Source organism: Chironomus tepperi, unplaced genomic scaffold, assembly GCF_022539635.2.
Source record: "Chironomus tepperi strain 1889 unplaced genomic scaffold, CSIRO-AGI_Ctep_v1 contig_217, whole genome shotgun sequence".
NCBI classification, from domain to species: Eukaryota; Metazoa; Arthropoda; class Insecta; order Diptera; family Chironomidae; genus Chironomus; species Chironomus tepperi.
Genome location: NW_027226339.1, coordinates 104,798 through 131,037, shown reverse-complemented (window position 1 = coordinate 131,037; position 26,240 = coordinate 104,798). Strand labels below are relative to the sequence as shown.

General features: G+C 32.6%; 1 non-coding gene across 1 annotated transcript; it reads left to right on the top strand.

The window, feature by feature from the left end:
* Positions 1-20,674: 20,674 nt before the first annotated feature.
* Positions 20,675-20,747, top strand: TRNAV-AAC (transfer RNA valine (anticodon AAC)). Its single transcript has one exon. It is a non-coding gene; the product is annotated as a tRNA-Val (tRNA).
* The last annotated feature ends 5,493 nt before the right edge of the window (positions 20,748-26,240 follow it).

The following is a 26,240-nucleotide window of genomic DNA, read 5'->3' as shown; positions in this document are numbered from 1 at the left end:
ATTCATATACACAGGACACAAAAGTGGACATGAATAAATTCGAAATTTTCTCGAAATTATTTTCATAATGTCATGGAAAAAAGGAAGAATTCAGCTTTTCAATCAAATACGCGGTCGGTGCACCTGTGATCTATGAATGGTATATTTGCAGAATGAATGTACATGCATGCGATGTGATTGTGAGTATATGATAGTTTAATTAGAGGGTTGTATATTAAATTCTAATCATCGAACAATCGTAAATATTTTTTTTTCTTCTTTTTTTTGTAAGCTATAGGGGGATTGTTGATTTGATAAAAAAAACTTAATTTGATTGTTAAAAATTTTTGAAAAATGTTAAAAAATTTGAAAAATTTAAAATGTTAGAAAATTCAAAAATAAATTTTAAAAATTCAACACCAAATATCAAAAGTAAATCTAAAAATTCAAAATTAACATTAAAAAATTCAAAAAAAAAATTTCAAAAATGAACTTAAAAATTCAAAAGTAAATTTAAAAATTCAAAAATGATTTTAAAAATTCAAAAACAAATTTCAAAAATTTCAGCAGTCAATTTAAAGCTCAAAAAGAAATTTAAAAAATTCAAAAATGAATTTAAAAATTTAAAATTGATTTTAAAAACTCAATAAATGAATATAAAATTCCAAAAATAAATTTGAAAATTTAATTAAGAATTTTAAAAAAAGAAAAATCAACTTGAAATTTCAGAAATGGATTTAAAAATTCTAAAATTCAATTTTTAAAAATTCAGAAATTAATTTAAGAGTCAAAAGTGAATTTAAAAATATAATAAATTTAAAAATTCATTGAATTTTTAAAATTTAAGAAATAATTTGAAAATTTAAAAAAGTTTAAAATTGAAAAAAGATTTTAAAAAATCTAAAGGAAGTTCAAAAATGAATGTAAAAAATTCTAAAATGAATTTAAAACTTTCAAAAATGAATTTAAAAACTAAAAACTTAATTTTAAAATTTCAAAAGTGAATTTAAGATTTTCAAAAAAGAATTTAAAAATTCAAAAAATTATTCAAAAATTTAAAAAAAGAATTTAAAAATTCAAGTTAAAAATTAGTTCAAAATATAGTTTGAAAATTTAAAAAGAAATTGTAAATTCAAAAAAGAATTTCAAATTCAAAAATAACTTTAAAATTTTTAAAAATTAATTTAAAAATTCTAAAATGAATTTAAAAATCTCAAAACAAAAAATTCTAAAAATTCAAAAAATTTAAAAATTAATCAAAAAATTAAATTGAATGTATATAAAAATTAAAATAAAAGTTTAAAAATTCAAAAAACAAGATTTTAAAAATTCAAAAATTCAATTAAAATCAAAAATTCAAATTTAAATTTAAAAAATCAATTCCAAAAAACCACCCATTTTGTCCCCCTGACCCTGACTAGATATTCATTCGAAATGTCATTATCCTTAGCTGGTTAACTATCTAAATATACATATCAGCGTGATATAATGAGTTTAAGTACTTAAAAGCCATGGCATGTATATGCTCTTTGTGGTAATTTAATCAGCATTATCGCATTTAGTCAACAACAGTGATGTCATACCGAGCACATACATTCACATGCACAAAATAAAAACAAATTTGCATAAGCATCTAAAAAAAAAACAACAAATTTTTATGCTCAATCGAGTGTATGTTTTTGTGCGGTTTTTTGTATGATTTCCAATTCAAGTCAGTCAAGCGCGATCATTCAATACACAAAAAAAAAATCAGCAATTTGATATGCATTAGTTGAACTTTTAATAGAGTGCAAAATACGATAATCATCATGTTGTAGCATTAGCATATTTTTGTGGATATGACACACTTTTGAAATTAGTGCTAGATGCAAGTTCATTTCCACCCAGAAAAACAAATCACTCCCACGACTATTGTTCTCTACTTTTTCTCTTTTTTGTTTGAGGTTTTTGCTCTTTCATGTGACTTTTTATTGTAGAATTTATGGCTTTTGTTGTACGTATTTTGTCTGTTTGACACAATGATTTAGTGGATGGAATTGCATTAAATTGTTATGTCAGAATTTATGGGGATATTAAGGAAATTGAAATAAATTTGGCTTTAGGGATCTGTTCTAGAACATAGTGAAATTTTGTAAATCAGAGCTCGATATCAACTGATTAGAGACGACTCGAATCGACTTTGTGGTCTTTGAAGTTGAAATCCTATTCACACTTAGGTACACGGTACAATTGATCAAATTTCTTTTGAATTTCATCGGAACTTAAATTTAATTATATCTCATTACATAGGTTTTCTCGAATAAACAAGAAGCATGATGAACATGCAGACAAAATTGACGATGCTCAATTATACTGATTAACTATACTCATGAGGACGCTTATTTAGATGAGTATGAGCATTCTCCAGTAGGCCACATTGGGGCCAAAAGTGGAAAAGATGGCAATAATTCATCTGATATGCCTATATTATAGACACTAGTGAGTACTATATAGGAAAAATAAAATTTCTCCCCATGAGTGCACTGTGCGCGTAATACGGGGGAAAACGTTTTTTGGGTAGAGGGGACTTTCAAATCGTTCTAACTTTTCACTGCCTTAGCAGAATTTTTCGAAGTTTTTTTCATTTGGTAGATATAAGTAGGGTCTTTCAGAAAAATATTCATATGTTACACTCAGGGTCAAGTCGAGCGTGAAAACCTCAAAAAAGTTCAAAAAAATGCATGTTTTTAGTATTTTTCACTTCTTGTCACTGTATACCGAGCTATAACTGTTGACAAGTTACTACATATGAAAGATCTTATTTATATCTACAATACCTACATACATCATAAAACAAAAAAATTCTGTACAGATAGTCAAAATTAGCTTTGAAGTTAAAAACACGTGGTTCTTCTGCCTTCTAGGGTCAATATGATCCCTCGGACATGACCAGCGGTTTTTTGAACCTAGTTATATTTTTACCTAACACACTTATCTATCTAATAAAAACAAAAAAATATCAATTTTTCTGCCAGCGCGATATCGAAAAATTGACTAGAAGGGGGTCTAGGGGGGGTACCCCAAAATTCAAAAATTTCTAGTAATTACCAAACTTGATAAAAAATTTTGAAACTTACAGATCATATTTAAATACTAATATTCTTTATATTCATATCAATAAAAATTGTTACGCAGTGTAATTTTCCCAAAAATATTGAAAAAACTGGTTTTTATGTTTTTGAATCCACTAAATGACCTTTGAACGTACTATAACCAAATATTTTCTATATTTCTTATTAATTTATACAAAGTGCATTAAAATAGCTTTCTAATGATATATAATATGTTACATAATCTGCTTTTAATATCGAAAAAACTAAAAAGTTGTCAAAATTTTTCAAATCTGAAAATCTATGAGTTGGTAATTTGCTCATAATTATTGTAAATTTCAACAATATTTGACAAATTTGGTATTGTTGGAAAGTTAAAAACAGTATCTATGAGATAATAATAAAATTATAGCTTGAGAGGTACCCGGTGCACAGATATGCTAAGTCAAAAATGTCATATTTTAGCTATCCGTCCTAGGTGCAACGACTATCCAAATTTTAGTTTTGAAAGTGATTTCCATAGTTTTGCTCTAGAACTGTCTATAAACAGGAAATAATCCCATTTTTCATCATTAAAACCTGTAAAGGACAAAAAATGATTCAATCAAATTTTTCGAAAATTTTCGAATTTCTAGTTTTTTCCGTTTACTTATTTACAGGTTTTGATGATGTAAAATGCGATTATTTCCTGTTTTTAGACAGTTTTAGAGTAAAAATATGGAAATCACTTTCAAAACTAAAATTTGGATAGTCGTTGCACCTAGGACGGATAGCTAAAATATGACATTTTTGACTTAGCATATCTGTGCACCGGGTACCTCTCAAGCTATAATTTTATTATTATCTCATAGATACTGTTTTTAACTTTCCAACAATACCAAATTTGTCAAATATTGTTGAAATTTACAATAATTATGAGCAAATTACCAACTCATAGATTTTCAGATTTGAAAAATTTTGACAACTTTTTAGTTTTTTCGATATTAAAAGCAGATTATGTAACATATTATATATCATTAGAAAGCTATTTTAATGCACTTTGTATAAATTAATGAGAAATATAGAAAATATTTGGTTATAGTACGTTCAAAGGTCATTTAGTGGATTCAAAAACATAAAAACCAGTTTTTTCAATATTTTTGGGAAAATTACACTGCGTAACAATTTTTATTGATATGAATATAAAGAATATTAGTATTTAAATAAGATCTGTAAGTTTCAAAAATTTTCATCAAGTTTGGTAATTACTAGAAATTTTTGAATTTTGGGGTACCCCCTAGACCCCTTCAAGTCAATTTTTCGATATCGCGCTGGCAGAAAAATTGATATTTTTTTGTTTTTATTAGATAGATAAATGTGTTAGGTAAAAATATAACTAGGTTCAAAAAACCGCTGGTCATGTCCGAGGGGTCATATTGACCCTAGAAGGCAGAAGAACCACGTGTTTTTAACTTCAAAGCTAATTTTGACTATCTGTACAGAATTTTTTTGTTTTATGATGTATGTAGGTATTGTAGATATAAATAAGATCTTTCATATGTAGTAACTTGTCAACAGTTATAGCTCGGTATACAGTGACAAGAAGTGAAAATACTAAAAACATGCATTTTTTTGAACTTTTTTGAGGTTTTCACGCTCGACTTGACCCTGAGTGTAACATATGAATATTTTTCTGAAAGATCCTACTTATATCTACCAAATGAAAAAAACTTCAAAAATTCTGCTAAGGCAGTGAAAAGTTAGAACGATTTGAAAGTCCCCTCTACCCAAAAAACGTTTTCCCCCGTATTACGCGCACAGTGCACTCATGGGGAGAAATTTTATTTTTCCTATATAGTACTCACTAGTGTCTATAATATAGGCATATCAGATGAATTATTGCCATCTTTTCCACTTTTGGCCCCAATGTGGAACTCTTGAAAATTGAAGAATTTCTCCAAAAAAGGAGAGGAATCGGGTTGACACCAGGTCTGAGCTTTCCCTAGGGCGGCCATCTGCTGTATTTTTGCAAAGAGACTGCTGTACTTTTCTCCCTTGCTGCTGTGTCCCTACAATGCTTCAAATTGTCTCAATATTTTTTCCAAAAATGTCACGATATATTAGGAAAACCTCTTATTTAGGAGGTACCTAGCCTTCTCATAACCTATTTAATGATAAACCTTACATCAGTGTCATTAGTTAGGTTACTCTTTAGTATGTCATATAAATTGAATTCTATTTAATGTAATTTTAGATCAAATTTTTCCGAAGGTTGTCATCTAATTAGAATTCCTGGATTGGATATGTAGGAAAAGGACGCCAGAGTCCTTATTATCCCAAATCGGCAGAAGGTTCCAAAGGATAGAGCTGTCTTAAGACATTACCTATTCGTGGCAATGGCCCCTCATGCGCTCCAATTAAGGCACTCGTGCGCTTCAGCTAAGAGCCCTCGTGCGCCCCAATCAAGGAAGAGAGTATGTCTTCTAATTGATTCATTTCAATCATGCTCCCTGTCCTGAAATTCATAGCACTTCCGAAAATGCGCTTCAACGACTACCACCTTCAACAACCTCCCGTCTAACTCATTTCTTTACAAAAAAGAACTAAACACAAAAACTGTTTGTTGTTAAAGTTAAACAAATAACACAAAAAATAATAAAATAAAACTTTTTTCCTAATGATTCTTGTATTCTTTCATATTTTTACATCCATTTGAACTTGAACAATCATCGTGGCACGTTCATACTTACGGCGAAAAAAATTCTATTTTGATTGACGTTCAACTATTACAAGTGGCATTTTTCTTTCCTTTATTCTCCTTAATTCATTTCTATTATAGAAAAATATATTTTGTTGGGGGGTTGTAAGGTTATTGATGCATTAAGGCAGTGGTGGGCAACCTGTGTGTCAAGACACACTAGTGTGCTGTCGGAAATTCTAGGATATGACATGAACCGTATGTTTTGTAAGGTTTAGGTCGAGGCTTATCACTATGGTGTGTCTTGAAATATAAAAGGTTGTGCTGTAACCTGTGAGATGCGGTACACTGGAGTGGTTTGTCGAAAATTCTTGGTTATGGCATGAACCGTACGTTTTGTAAGGTTTTAATCGAGACTTACCACCAAGGGGTGTATTGAAATATAAAAGGTTGTGCACCCCTGCATCAAATTGTACATACTTTGATGAGAAATATCCTGCAGCTCACAATCACCCTCAAAATTTGCATTGTAGATGTTTTCAAGTGAAACAATAGGTATGTGCGTTATGTCTGCACGTCGAATAAAAAAAAAAATCATTTTTATCCATTTAGTAACTGAACGGAATGATTTCATAAAAATATCAATATTGAATTTTTATTCCTGCATATTCACCAAAAAAAAATCCATTCCATTCGTGTGAATTCAAACGAGAAAATTCATCGATTGTCACACGTGGCTATTTCAACATGAAACATTCAGCAAACACGTGCTTTACATCTATTGATTTCAATGATTTTTATTAAATGCACAAGACAAAAGGCAGCATCCTTGAATTGTAATTTGTTTTATATCCAATTGCCAAATAATAATTTGTAAATTAATTGTAATGTTGGGTAAATATTTTTTGAGGCGTTATGGAGTAAACAACATTATACTCTGAGGAATTATTTTTGGGAACTTGATATTGTTGTTAATAATTATTCATTAATGTAGTGTTGTGAGACTATGAGTATGGCTTTGTGGTGGTGTGCATTTGGGTTTTGAATTTGATTTGGAGGAATTTTGGTGAATTTTCTGTAATTTTTGATGATTTTTGGGTTTGGTTGAGTTTCTATTATGGAATGAGGGTCAGATGAATGGTCACTTAAAGGGTACAGCAGAAGGGCCACTTAAAGGGTCATTTAGGAAGCAAGACGAGAAACCAAAGGTTGAAACTTAGAACACCTTCAGTTTAGTGACTATGTGTTGGTCTAACTGGTCTAGGAACTCACAATAAGATCGATAAAGTGACTTGAGGATTAGATAAGTTTTTATTTGAGGATGAGACTAGTTAAAGGACTCGAGAATGAGACTAGCTTAGGGACTCATAGACAAGACCAGTTTAGTGACTCGAGGATTAGACTAATTTAGGAACTCAAAGACAAGATCAATTGAATGAGACTCAAGGATGAGATTAGTTCAGAAACTTGAGGATGAGATCAGTGACTGGAGGATGAAACTAGTTTAGAGACTCAATGACAATATCTATTAAGACACTCAAGAACAAGATCAGTTAAATGATTCTAGGATGAGTAATTTGAGGAAGATTCGAGGATAAGACTAGTTTAGAGACTCGAAGATAAGATTAAATTAGGGACTCGAGGACAAGACCAGTTTAGTGACCCGATGATGTGGATAGTTTAGAGACACGATGATAAGACCATATTAATGACTTGTGGATGAGACCAGTTTAGGTACTCTGAGACAAATTCAGTTTAATGAATTGAGGATGACACTAGTTCGTGACTTGACGATAAAATCTGATGAGTGACTTGAGGATTTGAATAGTTTAGAGACTATAAGACAATATCAATTGAGTGACTCGAGGAAGAAACTAGTTTAGAGACTCAAGGATAAGACCAGTTTAGTGACTTGAGGATGAGACTAGTTCAGGAACTCAAGGACAAGACCAGTTCAATCATTCAAGGAAAAGACAGGTTTAGGGATTCGAGGATGAAACTGGTTTAGGGACTCGAGGACAAGTTCAGTTTAGTGACTCATGGATGCGACTAGGTTAGCGACTTGTGGACAAGACCAGTTTAAAGACTTAAGGATGAGACTAGTTTAGGGAGATTAGTTGAGGGGATCGAGGACAAGACCAGTTCTGTGACTCAGCGATGTGATTAATTTAGTTACTCGAAGACAAGATCAGTTGAGTAATTTGAGGACAATTCGAGGGTGAGACTTGTTTAATGAATTCTAAATGGGACTAGTTTGGGATTCGATTAATTTATTGACTCAAGAATGAGACCAGCTTAAAATCACAGAATAAAACCAGTTTATCGAGCATAAATTTCGATTCAAATTTCAACTCTAAACATGATTCCTTAATCAAAATACAATGAAAAATTGACAGTCCATCCTACACCCCCAAAAATTCACAAAAAATCTCAAAAATCATTTTAAAAAAGACGTAAATTCACCATTGTTGAATTTAAATGCACAACTCAAATCCAACAATTCATCACAAAACGTATCAAATTACCAAAAAATATTATTTGACATGTCAATTTTTTAAAAAATTGTTTTGTTGCCTAAAACTCCAATTTACCGAATCCTTCTTCACTGGCACTTGAAGATTCACATTTCTGAATTGAAAATAAGAAATCCTTTTTCATGAAGAATATAGACTTAAATAAACATATCTGTGCCTCAACGCATAACATGTCATCTAACAAAAATATCTTTTACAAGTCGTAAATGAGTTTTACACTCGAAAAAAGGCGACATTTGACACTTCATTTGTCTCGTGGTTAAAAAGGCAGGCGGAATGTCTTGACATTATTCATCTACTATTGACTATAATAATAATAAAGACATACTTAAATGATTCTTTGGAAATTCATTAATTATCATTTCAATTTTAATACATTTTTCAATTGTTATTTTAGTTAATTAATAGTTTGGCTCGTTGAAAGCGATGTCGCTCCTTTATTTCCATTTCCATTTTCATTTTCAAGATAAGTGTCGAGGACATTCATTAATCAAATTGCAAAAAAAACGGAAGGAAAAATGTGGGCGCGGAAAATTCATCTAAAGATTGAAAATTAAGTCACAAAATGACACATAGCAGTTACCTCCTGATATTTTGTATTGTTTCAATCTCAAATTGTAATGAGCTCTGACAGAAAATCATTAATTTTATTTTTTCCATCTCGGATGTGCTTGTGCACAATTTTTTCTTTTTATTCCATTTTAAATGCCGACGGAAATGATTTTATTTGAGATTATGCAAGACGGAAAGTCGATGGCATTTGTCTGTGTCAATTATTTCTTCTTTTTGGGAAGTAAGGAAGCATCAGAAGAGAATGTAATGAATATTAAATGATATCGACACAGCAGCAACTAATGAACTTTCATTAATATTCGCTGTGCATTTATGCTTGTTAATTTGATTAAAAATCTATAAATTTTTTGACATCTCTCAATTTTTCAATCTCCGCTATCAGCAAAGTTTAATGTATTTGTTGTGTCGGTTTTTTTTTTGTGGAACATCTCCCAGGAGAGAATGTGAATTTTGGTGAATGGAGGAAAAAAATGAGCATAGTAATTTTGTTGGTGAACTCCTCTGCAATTTAAGAAGAGTGTGTGATTTTTTGTGACACTTTTTCTGGTCTATCATCTGCCATGATGTGATTCTGAGCAGCATGCAGTAGCAAATCTCATTTTTGACTGTAATATGGTTTACAATTGACCATCATGGCTATATCAGTGCATCTTAAAGTGTTTTTGTAGCTTCGCACTAACATGGTGACGTAGTGTCTATGCGATGTCATTCGAGTGATAGGAACAGGTATAAAGTGAAGCTACGTTATAAGCACAGCATTACAACTGCATGTGTTTCTTAGGTAAACTTAATATCATGAGCACTGTGAGTATCTTTGCCATAAAGAATACACTCTAAAATAATGATTGAGAATTGAACTCACGTACTCATAAAAAAGTAATACAGATATTCAGTTTGTCGCCTAACTACTCGACCACAGAGGTCTTACTCTCGCCCAGGCAAATTCGCCATAATATGGCTCGATACCCCAGATTTCACTCTGTTCGGAAAACTTCTTAGGAGACAGTGAATGGTTATTATTAAGAACAATTTGAAGTATATGTGATTTTACATGCTAAGGTCGGCAATAGTCCACTTCAAGTTCTATTAAAAGTGCACTTTTACTCATTTTTGTAAACTTACTTCACTCGAAGGACATAAAGACGTAAAACATAACAAAAGATGTTTCTAGACCAGCATGACCCTAGGTTAGACTCGAATTTCACGAAACTATCCACAAGATTGTTCCAAAACCCTCCAAATTCAACTAGACTCTAATAGACAAAGATCATGCTCTAAAGGGTTTGTTTTACTTAAATACAATAGTTAAGCATGACTTGCTATCAGTATTCTCAGTTCTGTTTAGCTTGCTCTGCTATTAACTGCAAACCATTTACCTGCTAGTGAGAACTGCGCTCAAGTCACACACCCTAAACACCATCCCAATCTCTCCCATCTTCTACATCATTTCACTTATTTTCATGACAAGAAATTAAAATTTTTTATATTTTCTTTATTGATATGCCATCATATATATGAATCCATATACACAGACTCACTGCTTGCTGCTATTCAGCATAAACAGAAAGAGCCATGACGATGATTGATGATTTTATCGCTTTACCGCAATCACAGAAATTGGAATAGAAAATGAAAATGTTTTTGATACAATTTTTTTTTGTGTTACTCCATCCAGTAAGAGTCACCGAGAAGAGAAAGAAGCATTGAGGACGAAATCATGAAAAAATATGAATGGTAAATTTCACTGCAGGGAAATTTAATTTACTTAATAACCAACTAGCAGTGCTTTTCATCATCAAGATTTCATGGTACGGTGTAGTATTCAGCAGAAATCTCATATCTAATGATGATGGCAAATGAAACAAATTTTTCCATTAAATCAAATCTGTTTTGTGGCTTTGTGTGAGCTCCTTCGTCTCGAAATTAAATTTCATTTGCCATTTCATGCTTTTCCTTTTTTTATGTATGGTTTTGTAAGTAAATTGGTAAGGATTTATTCATGGATGATGTTTTATAATTAAGAGAGGAAAGGGACTGTTTGAGGCTATTTGGAGTAGGTCAATAACAATGTTTTGGGAAACTTATGTACCGCAGCACTGGAACACCACTGTTCTATAAATTAATACGTGTGGCAAGACACGAGCTGGTTAATAAATAGGAAGTGTCCGTAGGAGTCATATTAATACCACTTGGGTTTGTCAAGTGAATAGACTTAGATGGGCTGGACATGTTATCAGAAGGCCTGTGGATGCTCCATTGTTAAAGGTATTTAAATCCGACGTTTTAGATGGCAAGAGATTGCACGTTAGGCCAAAGAATGTCATGGAACGAAGCCAGTGTTAGAGCAAGCTTCAGGAGCCGATTGACGGAGGCCATGGCTCATACTCGATCTGTACGATCAGCGAAGCAAGTAAGTAAAAGGATGTCTAAGCCTTGAAAATTAAGGGAATCATTATATATGCTTTTACCTGAGAGGGTTTACAGTCTACAGTACAGAAGCTGTGAACTTCATTTTAACAATGAGCCAGGACCGGACAGTATCGTATATCATACTTATGATTGTGTCCAGCTCTAGACAAAGAGTGATTTGGTATCACCAATAAGCCAGGAGACTAGACAGAGCTTGAAGTCTGTTAAAATTCTATATAAACTTTGGATTAAAGCTAGGTTTGGCCTTATAACGCATATAACGCTCAAATTCACTATCGAGATTCGAACTCTATATTTTCAGTTAGCATGTCAATTTTACGACACAAAAGGACAGTACAAGATCAGATTATTTCACAATACCAACTCATTTCAAATTCCCAATCAAAGAAAGAAGACTCAACCATCCCAATTCCAACTGACATCATCCTTAAACAACCCCCATGAGACATTTTCAATAATTTTTTATCACACATGAGAGATTTTCTTGTAAGACGTCTCTTTTCAAAAACAGTTTTATTCATATCGCACCTCCATCACATTAGTTCATTTTCATTTATTATTTGTAGTAAGTAAGTAAAAGGGGTGAAGCTTGTCTTAATGTCTAACAAAACATTCAATAAGATTCCGTAAAGAAAAGACATGTGTCAAGGGGTTGGAACTCCCGTGAACTTGTGGTCTGACAAGTTTTTTCCATACAAACTTGCGGTTTCACAAGTTTACCAGTTTTTTTCAAGCGAACTTGTAAACTTGCAAGTTTACAAGTTTTTTTGAATATAATTTTTGGAAATGAATAAAATATGTTAAACCGTTATAAATTGTTATTTGAATTTTTTGTAATTTTGATGATTTTAGTGAAGACTTGGCGATATTTTTCGACAAAAACAGAATGATTTTTATGATAAAATAAATTAAAATGAAGCAAATTTTGGACTGTATTGCTTACAGAAAGTATCTAAAGAATCGGAAGTGGTTTTTCCTAAAATTTTGGAGATTTTTGATATGAAACACTAGTTTTATTCCCGGAAATATTATAGGAGAGCGACAACTGAACATAAACTTGAATGTGGGTTTTAAAAGATTTAAATTTTTAACAATATACTTCGAAAGCGGTTTTATGCTTAGATATGGATTGTATTAAGGATTTTATACTTAGTGCATTACGATAAAATTGATTTTTTGCCATCAAAAACCTTAGAAAGTGAACGACCACATTCCAATGTACTAAAACCTAATTATTAAGATATTAATTGAATTTTTTAAATTATTGCATTAAATGCGCTTAAATTTTCATAATTTTGTGAAATTACTGAAAAGTTCAAAATTAAAGAATTTTGACTACTTTTAGCAAATATGTATTGTTTAACAATACATAACAGAAATCTTAAAATCCAAAACTTTTAGAGATTCCTACCCAAAAATAGTTTATAATCAAAATATTCCAAAGCTTAGACAAAATTTTAGTTTTTTTTAAACAATCGTTGCTAAAAAAGCTTATATATGGCTAAATTATAGTAAAAATATAACACGGAAAACCATAAATTAAGATCTCAAACCAACATAATATTGGTTTAAACAGTTTTCAACTTTAAATTTTAAAATTTTAAAAAAATTTTATTTCTTCAATTTTCAAAAACTTGTGGTTTTACAAATTTTTGGGAACAAACTTGTGAAACTACAAGTTTTACACAGAAACTTGTGAGTTTATATGAAACTTGTAAAAACTTGCAAGTTTTCGGGAGTTCCAACCCCTTGACATGTGTCGATTGGAGCAAAATTGAATGCGATTAGATGGAAGTAAAATAATAAAATCATGGTTAACCCTTGTACTAACAAGCTTTACAGTCATTCACGATAAGGACATGAGAAAGAGGTATTAGATAGATGAAAACTAAATAGTATTGCATGGATAAATAAAGAGTATGTTGACAAATATTTTGATTCAAAAGTTAGAAAGTTGTTCAAGGTTGATGGTGTTTGTGATGCATAAAGTTTTTATGTGCTGACAATTTTAAGGGATGAGCATTAACTTGAGATTGTTATGAAAATTTATGTGAATTAGTGGAATATTTGTGAAAATTGGATGAAAATGTTGTAAAAAGTTGTTGATGAGTTTTTATGCTGCAGATTTGCTTGATCCAAATGATTTTTGACAAATATGATTGTAAGTTGATGTTAATGACTTTGAAGGAATCCGAAAGAATGTATTACATTTTGTAAAATATGAGGATATGAGTCCATGACTCTTAGAGGCAAAGACACCGCTTTTAAGTACTGTTGTGGTAATTCTGTACCATGAAAGCTTGATATTTGCCTGTTAGGGTTATCGAAGAGTATTTAAACATTAACTACATCTATTGGCCAATCTTTTCTTCCTTAAAATTTATCATTTTAAAGCTTCATTGATTTTATTCCGAGTAAAATGCTAAAAGTTTCCCGAATGAACAAAAATATGCTAAAAATGGACAGTTAATGTCCAAAGGCGACTAATTCTAACTTTTTTTTGACCACTCCTGCCTTCATATGGTACTTAATACCCTAACAACACAACGTATTCGCTAAGACAATACTACGTTGCGAAATATACGGTTAGATGTGAACTTGCCTTGACGGCACTGTGAATGCTGATACCGACCCTTTTTACTGTGAAAAACAGTTTTTGGCACATTGTGTCGACACTTCCTATACCCGAAAAAAAGTCGGGAACACACACAGGGTGAAAAAGTCAGAAAAAATTTTACTTCTCTCTTTTAAAATGGTTCAAAAACAGCATTTACGATGCCGCCAGGACACTGTTTGTCTTGTCGCTATCACAGTGATGTAAAAGTGCTTTAGTGACTATTTTGTGCTACTCGGGAAGGTTATAAAAAAATCAACCGAACCACATAATCACTAGAGAATCGCTAAGGCGTCTTGTTAGTGTCAGAACATCCAAATTACTCTAAAGGACTCCTATGTCACGAAAATGGCTGAAAAATGAAATTTATGACACCTTGCCGCTCAAGAGACCATGGATCACATTTGATCTGTACGGCCATCGAAGTAAGTAAGTAAGTTGTCGCTCGAGAAGCATTCTAGAAACCCGCACCATTGAATATTATATACCTAAAAGGACATTACATTGCTTCTAAAATAAGAACTCTAAACAACACTTCCAAAAATCCAGTTTAAAGATGACAATGCAGACAATAAAGCTATTTTTAATAAAAGTAGAACATGGACCCTTCTTGTTTGTACAACAAAGATTTAATCTCATCTTAATACTGATTTCTCTAACTTTATAATACATCAATTACTCAGCATTTCTTAAACCCAAAGATAAGATGACGTCACTTGAATGACAAGAAAAACTATTTAACTTTCCAGCACCAATCTGCCCCAAATATTCATCCAAAATTATGCTATAAAGTACTTAACTCCCATAAAGCACGTACGTGAATTTTCAAAAATTATTTTATCTCTTCAATTTATTTACTTGCTTTACGTTTTTCAATTCGTTCTGGTTTGTTAAGATGAATAAAGGATTTTATATCCATTTACTATTGCCATGTCACATGCTGTACAAAACTACTTGAAAATATTAAATTTTTATCTCTCAAATCAATGATGATTAATTGCATTGAATTCAAAACGTAAATCCACATTGCAATAATTTTACATGCCCAAAAAGGATGTCTAGCACTGGAAATAGCTGGAATGCTTTGACGACAATCATTAATCAAAGTATTTTTCACAATTCGCAATATTTTTGCAAACAATAAAAACTCATTAGTGTAATGCATGGGAAGGTCCGTTAATCATTCTCAAGTCACTCTCTTATGAATCTCTTACATTTCTAGCTTTCTAGCTTCTGGCATGAAATTAATTTTCTTCCATAATGGCAACAAATTAATAATTTTTTTAAAATGAAGAAAATAAAAGAAAATTGGAGCAATTCGTTAAGAAATTTAAGACGTTTGGGAAGCAGAGGTGGAGTTAGGATGGAGGTAAGGGTTCTTAATACTTATATTTTTGGATGTCTTAAACATCTTTTGTTTGGTATGATTGAGAATGTGATGATGAAGGCTAAATCGTAGTCAGAGATTCTAAGAATCAATGCCAGGTATCTGCTCACGAGTGACACGTCAGGACAATCCCTAACATACAAAGAATAAGAGCATGTTGTTTTATGATAGAGGATGACGTAGTAACTGCATTCATCATGAAGCCTTGATGACATATTGATAATATTATGATGACTTTTTATCATACCATCATCATATCATGGTCATTTGACGTCATGTGCTGCGTCACATTCATTGATGTGATTTCTCGCTATGGATTGATAAAGGTCATGTGATGGATCACAAAGAAACGTCGATAATAAACAACTATTTAGATTCTACCCGAGTTGACAACAATACGTAATAACTAGTTAGTACAAAGTCAATGTAAAGCTGATATTTAGTTCTAAATTATTATTGTCCACTTTGGATACCTCAAAATGGCAACATTAAATCAAGATTTTGTCGGAATTAGAGTTAATGATTTTTTAGGTCAGTCAAAACAAGAGCCAAATACATATTTGCATATCTAACCCCCTAAAAAGGACAGAAGAATATATGATAGTTCAAAGCGTCATGCCAACTTTTTGCCTAGATAGAAACTCATATCCTAACAGGCAAGGAGCATCATTTCATGTAGAGCTCGAAGTTGACTCGGATTTTGAATGGGGGACTCAAGTCGGCTTGACTTCAAGTAAATTTCGATTCGATTTCGAGTTCTGCTTTCATGGTACAGAAAGAGCACGATGGTACCTAAAAGCTTTGACTTTGTCTCTTACGGCTGATTGGTTATAAAAAAAAAAAAACCTTTAGCTATTCAGATCTTTAAGATCCAGAGCTGCGCTAGGGCGATACGCTACTAATGATGGTTTAACGAGTGAGGGTGCGCCAGACCACTGCACTCAATAGACCTACAGTTTATAATGGGATCAGAACCACTCATTTGATGACATTACTGCCTGTAACCTTCAAAGAGAGGCTGTGAGCCGCGTTTCCACTACATATGATTGGTTATAAATAGTCTTTATTTCGACCTAGTACCCGATGGTTCTAATTTTGTACTTGAGGTAATTTTCTGGTCAATGGTCTCACTTAGTTTGCTTCTGAAGCTGGCTCTTTCACTGGCTACTGCCTGTCAATTACCTATGTCATGTGCATTACATTCCCTATCGACAGCTTCTTTGCTTCAATTCTTCGGCAACCGGCGTGTTTGCGTGCCTTCTATAAATTCGATCAAGACCACGATGAGGAAAACTATCCCAAAAATTCCATAACCAACTTCCAATAAACTTCTCCAAAAAAAATGATGAATTGCTAAGAAAATATGCAAATTCCACAATCAGCTTCGAACATCATCACTTCCTTACTCCATCACTGCACAGCAATTAATTTTCTAATTTTTTAATGACCATAGCAGAAGCAACTGCACATGCAAGTGTTAAAAAATTTGACTAATCTGTTCATGTCAAAATAGAAAAAAAAATTTGTTGAATGAAAATTGAGAAAGCCACATGTAAGTTATTCAACCTCATTGAAACATATATTTCATGTCTTTTTTTGTTGTATGTATCTATTTATAGAGTAGCGCAATGCCCGTACATTCTACAGCATATAATTTTCAATCTCTGCAGGAGACCCTTTTTTTTTTGGCTGTTCACGCTACTCTCTAATAATATCACTCTCGCATGTATATTAAATGCAGTTTGTTATTCATTAAAATCATTTCACTTGTTTATGCTTTAATTTTCCACAACACGGAATAAGAAGAAGAAATAAAAAATTTTTCATCATTAATTTTTTCTCTTTTTATTTCTTCCCGAAAATTACGACAAGACAAAAAATCAAAGAGAAACGGAGAAAAATCAGTGACAGTTGTAATGAAATTGACGGTCTGAAAATTCTTTGAATTTTTCATTAAGATCAGCTGGATGAATGATGGATGCTTTATGATTGTCAGGCACTTTGTCAGTTGTGGAAGAATACTGTTGATATTTAAGGCCTTTGTGATCATGAACCATGTGAGGATGTTGTTCATAGGATGTTAATCAGGATGTAAATTCATAGGATGCGAATTCTCGAAATCCTGGTCCTGGAAAATTGTCGAAATTGGGTCAAGATTGCAATAGAGCTAAAAGTCGAATCGGATTTTATAGGGAATGGAGTCAAATAAAGTCGGCTTTAGAAAATTAGAGCTTAAAAATCAAATTGCATTTGTGCCTCTCAAGACAACTTTAGATTAGGACTTACTCTATTCATGCGAATTGATAATGCTAGGATAAACTCAAATAGTTAATCAAAAAACCAGTTCTTGGCTTTATGGACATGTTAACATCTCATAACTATAGTGTATCCGTTTTCAACGCACATTATGGATCATGAAAGACACACACTAGTGTTCCGTAATCAGTATGACTCTGGAATTAAGTCGAATTTTTCAAAATCCGGCTGCATGTTAGAGTCATGTGGATTTAGGACCAATTTCTAGGGTTCGGTCAATATTCGAACGTCCGCGTTCTTGCATTTAAGATCTGCAAGTTTGTAGTTTTGAGCTGTAGTTTAAAGATCATCCAAGGCTACTAGGTTGCGTTTTTTGTCTGGAATTCTGCAATTTTGGACGAAACCTACTATATTCCTGCCTGGACTGTTTCACGTTGTGTACTTTTTGAGGATTCTGGGAGCGATACCGAGCAATAGGACCAGCTTCAGGCATAATTCGTGATAGGTCATTGATTACAACGAGTCAATTCATTCAGAGAAGGATGCTTTAATTTGTTTTAGGATCATTTGCTGGAATCAGAGCTCAAAGTCAACTTGACTATAGTTTACTCTTTCATGTGATTAACGCTCACGAACATGCTCACCTAAAAAACTAAAGATGAATAAGTATGTCTTTTTGGTGAATAAACTGCAGGCAGCATCTGAGAGAGGCCATTTACCACAATTGATCTGAACGGCCACAGAAGTAAGTAAGTAAGCATGCTATTTGCTTGTTAGGTTTAACATCACCAATTTCAACCCAAAATGCGCTTCTTAATTTCCAAAAATTCCCAACTTCCTCGTTACATCTTTAGTTTTCTTCATTACACACTTTAAGTCTTATAACAATCCACAACATAACAGAAAAAAGAAATATCAATAGCAGTAATTACTCGGGGTGTTTTTGTCTCAATTTCAAATTATTTGTTATTTATCTTAACTTCACTGACTCTCTCCTTCTCGCCTTATTCACTCAATTCATCGTACCTCAATGAATCCCAAAAAGACACAGAACACAACAGTCGTGTGAGGGGTTGGAATGGAATTGAATTTGAACATGAAGTATTTTAATTTAGATAAAAAGACATTGATTGATACGCTATATTATGTCTACAAACTGTGGTTTGTTTGCTGCGACATTCCTTCCTTTATTTATCCACTTTTAAAAATATAAATAAATTGTGGCTGGAGATGAAAAAAATTAGGTAAAGGCGAGGGCGATAAATAAAATTATAATTTTAATGTTAATGCCAAGGGACGTCGAATGGAAATGATGAGCTGTAGCAATTCCTAAGGATTTTTTTTTCACGCAACGACACGTGCTGTAAAGGAAATCAGGAATGACAATTGAATTAGTGGATAGATTTCATTTCAAACTGCTCACTCATCTCTATAATGCTCTGAATTGATGCTTTCTAAGACATTTGCATGCTTTATGGACTTAAAATATTTTGTGCTTGTCATTGATGTATTTTAAGGGAATATTCATCGACATGAACATCATCACTGCCTTGATGATTCTTTGTTCTGAAAATATCCCAATAACATATGTACAAACATCCTCAATTCATCACTATCAACAATGATGACCAGACACTTTTTTACCAATCTTATTGTATCCATATCCAACATCATCCTTGAATTGAAATAATGATGATAAGTTACTATTTGGTCACATGTGGAACTTGCAAATCATCTACGAGTCTTTATTGACATCGATTCTAATCATCATCATCAACATGAGAGTAGTGAGGACATGAGGAATGTCAATATTTTATTGTGAGTATCGTTGACTGAAATGATTGATTTTTATACGAATTTCACTTTTGTGACCAGTCGAGTGTTAAATTAAAGTCAATTTTTGAATTGGAAAATGTATTGAAAATTTTACTATTGTACTTTATTGCTGGTCCCTAAAAATTGGAAATAAGGAAATGTCATTTAAGTGCAAAGTTTATGACTTTTTCTTGATGATAAATGTTGCATTACTTAAGGACAGTATTGTACTTGTTATAGGAAGTTTACGGATGCCAATCAACGATAGTCATCATCAGAAGGAGGTCATTTATTGCAATTGAACTGGATGACCTGAATCGGATTAGTGGAATTGAGGAAGCCGAAATGTGACTCTAAAGCTGACCAAATGTCAAGTGTATGCCTTTTCGTGGTATTCCATAATATTGCTATATACACCACTGGCGACCGAGCTGAGATGTGTCTAGCTGAGATGTGTCAGTTGTCAGATCGATAGGACTTAATCAAGAACCATAGGTTTGCATTTCCTTCATTTTGGATACGATGACCATTCTATCTAAATCATCTTGTATCAAGAATGGCAGCTCCACAATCATACTAGTGATGAAAAGGCTAATAACCGACCATTTCCTAAATCATCTTGTACAAAGAAAGCAACTGAAGAAAAACAGGACCACTTACAGGCAAAAAGCATGCTGTAATGATGTAGAAAGACTCCTCAGGTATCTAAAAGTGGTCTTTATGCCTGTTAGGGGACTGGAGTAACAACAAAGATCCAACGCCAGCGGAGGAGTACAGTTTGTAGTAAAATAGAACCAAAAATTAATGTAAGAGTCCGAATCTCAATTACAAGGGCTTATTGTAACGGCTCATAGGTTGCAATTTATCGGAATATACATCATATGACATTTTCAAAGAGTCCTCAGCAAACATGTATGAGACGGATACAGGCTGCAATTTGACAAATAATTGGGGAAAAGGGGAATAGAATGATGCTTTAAAAATTGTAAAAAATTGCCATTTTTATGATTTATACAATAACATTTGACTTTGGATGCGTGTCACTTATTAGTCAGCAACTGACTTATTTATCAAAACTTATTTAAATATTACTATGCTTAACCAAATTTCCCCAAAAAACCAAATATGTGCCAACACTAAAATTATAAATATCCGCAACATCACTTTAAAATATAGAGCAAAATTCTTCTTCTTATTCCATTTCTTCTTATTATTCAGTTCCTCAGCCAAAAAAAAATTCAATGTTATATAAGAAATCCATGGATTACAACTTTATATACCATTTTCTGCCAGCGGAGACACAACCAAGTAAAACACGATGTTTCCGTAGTGTAGGGGTTATCACGCGAGTCTAACACACTCGAGGTCCCCGGTTCGAGACCGGGCGGAAACAGTTGAGATTTTTTTTGCTGCTTTTTTAGTTTTTTTGATGGATTTTTATTCCTTTTTTGGCATTTTTGAGATTATTTTGGAATTTTTGGAATTTTGATTAAAGTAGGCAGTTATTTTCAGAATTTTGAATTTGTTCTTCGTTTAATCACACAGAAAAACTCCATGAACAATGGACTGTGCTGCGTAAAAAATCTGAAACAGACCTGAAAACGGAACAGCTCACAATCTCGTGTTTCCAACCAATTTAAACTACAAACAAGTCTCACGCACTTAAAGAAATTTGTCCATAAAATCCGCATCGATATCTCAAAATCTCATGCGTGTGTTCATGTCATAAGCCGTCATAAGAAGGCACAAATCGAAAACAAATAAAAAATAAAAATCGAGGAACAGAATCGTTAATTACATTTAATTTAATGCATAAATCCCATCACGTCGTCAATAATTACATCGATATTTGAATAGTGAGTAGCTAATAATGATAAAATGGGCTTTATGCTTCACATTTCAGTGACTCTTACGATAATTACTCTCTAAATGCAGTATTCATTTGCAGTATAGTAGAGCATGGGGCAGGGGTGGGCAACCTGAGGGCCGCGGTACACTAAAAATGATTAAAAATGCTATGAATCGTGTGCCATGTGCAGGGATTCGATCCAGGCTTGCTGCTATAGTGGACCGCAAAGAACAAAAGGTTGTGCACCCCTGACATAAACAGATATATGCAGAATGTGAACAATATAGGAATAAGAAACAATAAAATTTTATGCATATATCCAATAATATAGTCCCCGTGATTGTTCGTCCATGTGACCTCTCGCTGTCTCGGGCTATTATGTGATTGATGCATAAATGTCAATGAATTTGAATTGATAATCAAAATTTATGAATATTGATACAGCATTAAAAGTAGTCAGTAATGAAAACGTGTGTCAAAATCATCAAATGTTATTTAGTTTTGTTTGTTTATTGCGCATTGCCTACGTCCATAAATTTCCTCATATTCATGTGAGACATAAAATTAAAAATTTTTACAGCACATCTCTATGGTAATATTGGATATAAATGTGTTATTTCTTCATGTTCATCACTCGATGATGATGATTATTTTAAAAATCTGTTTTATGTCCCAAGTGCTTTTCATTATTTATTGCAACAATATGGATGGTCCAGGCGATATGTGTGTGTCTGTAGCTTAGTTACTGGTGTAAACAATAATCATATTATTATGTGCCATAAAAAGATTTTTTTTTACATAATACAAATATAAGATGAGATTTAGGGATTCTGAGTTGGGAAGGGGGAATTTAGATCTGTAAAAATGTAGTCAGTTCCGATGACCGTAATATGATATGGAGATTATTGGCTGTGAATTAGAAATTGATTCAATTTGTCGAAGATATGTCAATATTTTGATGAAATTTAATTTTGATAGAAATCGAGATCGATATAGTCGGACAGAATGTATGGTATGCCATATTACGTGACTACTACGTGTTGACCGAAAACCTGCATTTTCTGCATTTTAGATGCGTAGGCCTGCAGTTTTTCGACTGTATCTTATAGCGTTCAAGGCCTTAATTTATTGCTATTTTTTAGTCTACAGACATGCAGTTTTAAACGAACCTTCCTAACAGATCAATCAGTTCTTACAGGTTGATCAGCACACAGATTGAACAGGTTCATGCTTCCAGAATTAGGCCAGATTTAGGTGTTTGTCTAGTTCGAATGGACTAAGATATGTCTTAATTATGTTGAAGCCAAGTTGATGCCCAGTTAATGTCTTATTCTAAAGTATTTTGGGCCATCCGAAGTGGCCTTACTGAGGATATGTCTTCGTTATATATCAGCTTGAAATCAGCTCTTCCAATTGTAACAATTCGGTTAATTGTTTTAAAATCTGACACCACGCCTCTGACATGGTCACGTTTCTCATAGTCATGACTCTGAAATTATGCTGGACTGAGTTGGTAGGACTTCAATGTGAAGGCGTTTCTTCTGGACTACAAAAAAAGTGGAGTCGCCTCGATTATATTGAAGTTCCTACTCCCAACACGGGTACCGGATTTAAAATGAGTCCGTAAATTGTTGTTAATGCATAGTTTGTTTTGAAGATGGCATCAAGTCAACATAATTGAAAATCGACTCTATAATCTTGTACCATCTCACAATGCCGAGTAAAATATGAGCTCAAATTTCTATTTCTAATAAAAATTCAATTTTTGTGCATTACAAATTTTTTCTCACTTCCCGTAGCAGGCAAAGAGTATGCTTTCATATTACAGAAAGACCAACACGATACCCAAAAGCGGTCTCTTTGCCATTTATGGTTCAAATTATCCCTAGCCATTTCTATCCCAATAATACCTGTCTTGGTCTGTAAGTGGATCTTCTCAATTTCCCTCCATATGTTTAATTCACTTGTCACTCTCAAAAAGTCTTCCCTAACCAGACTATCAGAACCTCTACGACATAATTCAGCTGTAGTCATTCACAAAAAAAAGAGAGAAGATTCACAGTAATAAATCCCATTTCCATTCCACTTTCTCAATAATAATCACACATATGATGAACATCATCAGGAGGACCGGACCAAGCTACTGAATATTTCTCGATAATCTCATAAGTGAATTAATTAAATCTATATCATCATGACCTAATAATAAAATAATGATAATACCTTAAACTCAACAGATGGTAAACGATAGCTTAAAAGTGTCAGTCAATGTCAATATACAGCATAGCATTGATTTTGACTTGCGTCATGTCAAATCACATTGCTCGCTGAACCAAATACAACTCTAATCGCAAAGTGATACTAAAATTTTTTTGGAAATATGGATCAATTTTTGTCTATATTGTGCTGCATACATCACATTATGTAGTCACAGGTCAATGAATAAATAAAAAATAATTTTTTGTTATGAATTTTAAGTTATTTCTGTGGAATTAAAAAATTATACGCGGCATAATTCATTTCATTGAACTCTTCCAGTACTGTTCCTTATTCTTCATGTATGTGTCTATCCTCACCCTACATATATGTCATATCCTTTCACGACCCCTCTTTTTGACCATCTGTTATGAAATAAAAAAGAGCGCGCGATTATTTTTTTGAATGTGTGCAGAGTCGGGATTGCATGAGAACATTTTATGACATAGCAAGTCACCCCTCTGTACGTAGCTGAACAAAAAATTGTACTTTACTGTTGCATGGTAATAATAAGTAGAATTGATATTATTGAGTGTCACGTAATGACGCTTTGAACACGTGCATTTATCGTCTTCAAGGGCACAGTAGGATACTGACATGGAACAATGGAAAGGAAAAAAAGAAGAAGCAAAGACATTTTCACTAGTTGCGTGAATAAATTTGCATTTTATGAATGAAAAAGGACTTTTTGATGCTTGTCCTTTCAAATTTTGGTGCACCTTTATTTTAATATAATGTGTTGATGTTTACACTTTGCAGTATTGGCGTTCTAATGCATTAGAAGCTAGATTGAACTACCACTGAAGCAATATAGGCAGATTGAAGTAATTGTGAACCGATTCAGCCATATTAAATTATTTTTTGAACCGATTCAGCCAGATTAAACTAGATTTGAACCGATTCAGCCAGATTAAACTAGCTTTGAACAGATTCAGCCAGATTAAACTAGCTTTGAACCGATTCAGCTAGATAAGAACTAAGGTTAAACCGATTCAGCCAGATTAAACTAGTTATGAACTGATTCAGTCAGATTAAATTAATTTTTGAACCGATTCAGCCCGATTGCACTTGCTTTCAACAAATTCAGTCAGATTGGACTATTTTTGAACCGATTCAGCCATATTAAACTAGCTTTGAACCGATTAGGCCAACTTATACTAATTTTTAACCGATTTAGCCAGAAAAACATAGCTTTAAACCGATTCAGCCAGATTAAATTAGTTTTGAACCGATTCAGTCAGAATAAATTAATTTTTGACCGATTCGGCCAGATTGAACTAATTATGAACCGATAAAGCCAGATTAAATTAATTTTGAACCGATTCAGCCAGATTAAACTAATTTTTATGACTAGTTTCAAGCTAGATCATCTAAATTGCATCAATTTCCTACAAATAGAAAATTAGAAATGCGTCACAGTCCCTAACAAGTAACAAAATCCATCCTCACATTATACAATCCTGTCATTCACTCATTGTGTTTTTGTTGCTGTGCAATTTTCAACATAAACATTATTAAGGATTTAAAAAAATATAAATGATGATAATGAGTTGAAACGAAAATCGGATAGAGACAATAAAAAAATATTATCGGCAATAAAGCGGCATTATGAGAATTTTCATTTCGTCCACCTGATACATCAAAAAAATTGTTATTTTCATCTGCAACATTGTCATTGTCATTTTTTTTATGTCAAATATAATGCAAACACAAAAAAAATATTGTTTATTTATTTTAATTCCATTGAAAAAACACAGCGTAAAAGTTTAATTATGATTTTCTCGAGGGTTCGCTCATTTATTGCTAGTTCTTTGCATTTATCCAGCCATTTAGGGCGTTTAATCGTAAATTATTAAAAAAATCTCTTTTAAAAATATTTTTACTATATTCTGTAAATTTACAATAAAAAGGCAATAATAAAATGATGAAGAATGGAGAATTTGCAAGGAGAAAGTTTTTTGGTGCGTGAAAATTGACAGGCGGAAGTGAGGCAAGAATAATTTTTGAAACATTGTAAGATGCGATGAAATATGGATGGATGGGGCTATTAAGGATGCTACTCTATGGCATTATGGTGAATATCAATTCATTAAAAACCTGAAAATATTTATTTTGCACCGATTCAGCCAGATAATAATTATTTTGAACCGATTCAGTCAGATTTTATTTGATTTGAACCGATTTAGCCAGATTATGAACCGATTCAGCCATATTTTATTTTTGTCGAACCAATTCATCCAGATTATATTCATATTAAACCGATTCAGCCAGATTTTATTTGTTTTGAACCGATACATCCAGATTATATTCATATTAAACCGATTCAGCCATATTATATTTATTGTGAACCGGTTCAGCCAGATTATATTTATTTTGAACCGATTCAGCCAGATTGTATTTATTTTGAACCGATTCAGCCAGATTATATTTATTATGAGCCGATTCAGCCAGATTATATTTATTACGAACCGATTTAGCCAGATTATATTTATTATGAACCGATTCAGCCAGATTATATTTATTTCTGGACCGATTCAGCCAGATTGCATTTATTTTGAACCGATTCATCCAGAATATGTTTATTTTTGAACCAAATTTTCAATAAATGTGTTACTAAATTAAATCCACCAAACACACAAAAATACCAATTTTTCAAATCTACATCCAATGATGAATAGCCAAAGTCACCGACTGAGTCGACATCCTGATTTATTTAGTTGTTTTTCATTGGCAGTGAAACTATACAAATTTCAACTATTTTAAATTTAAATGGTCTTTGTA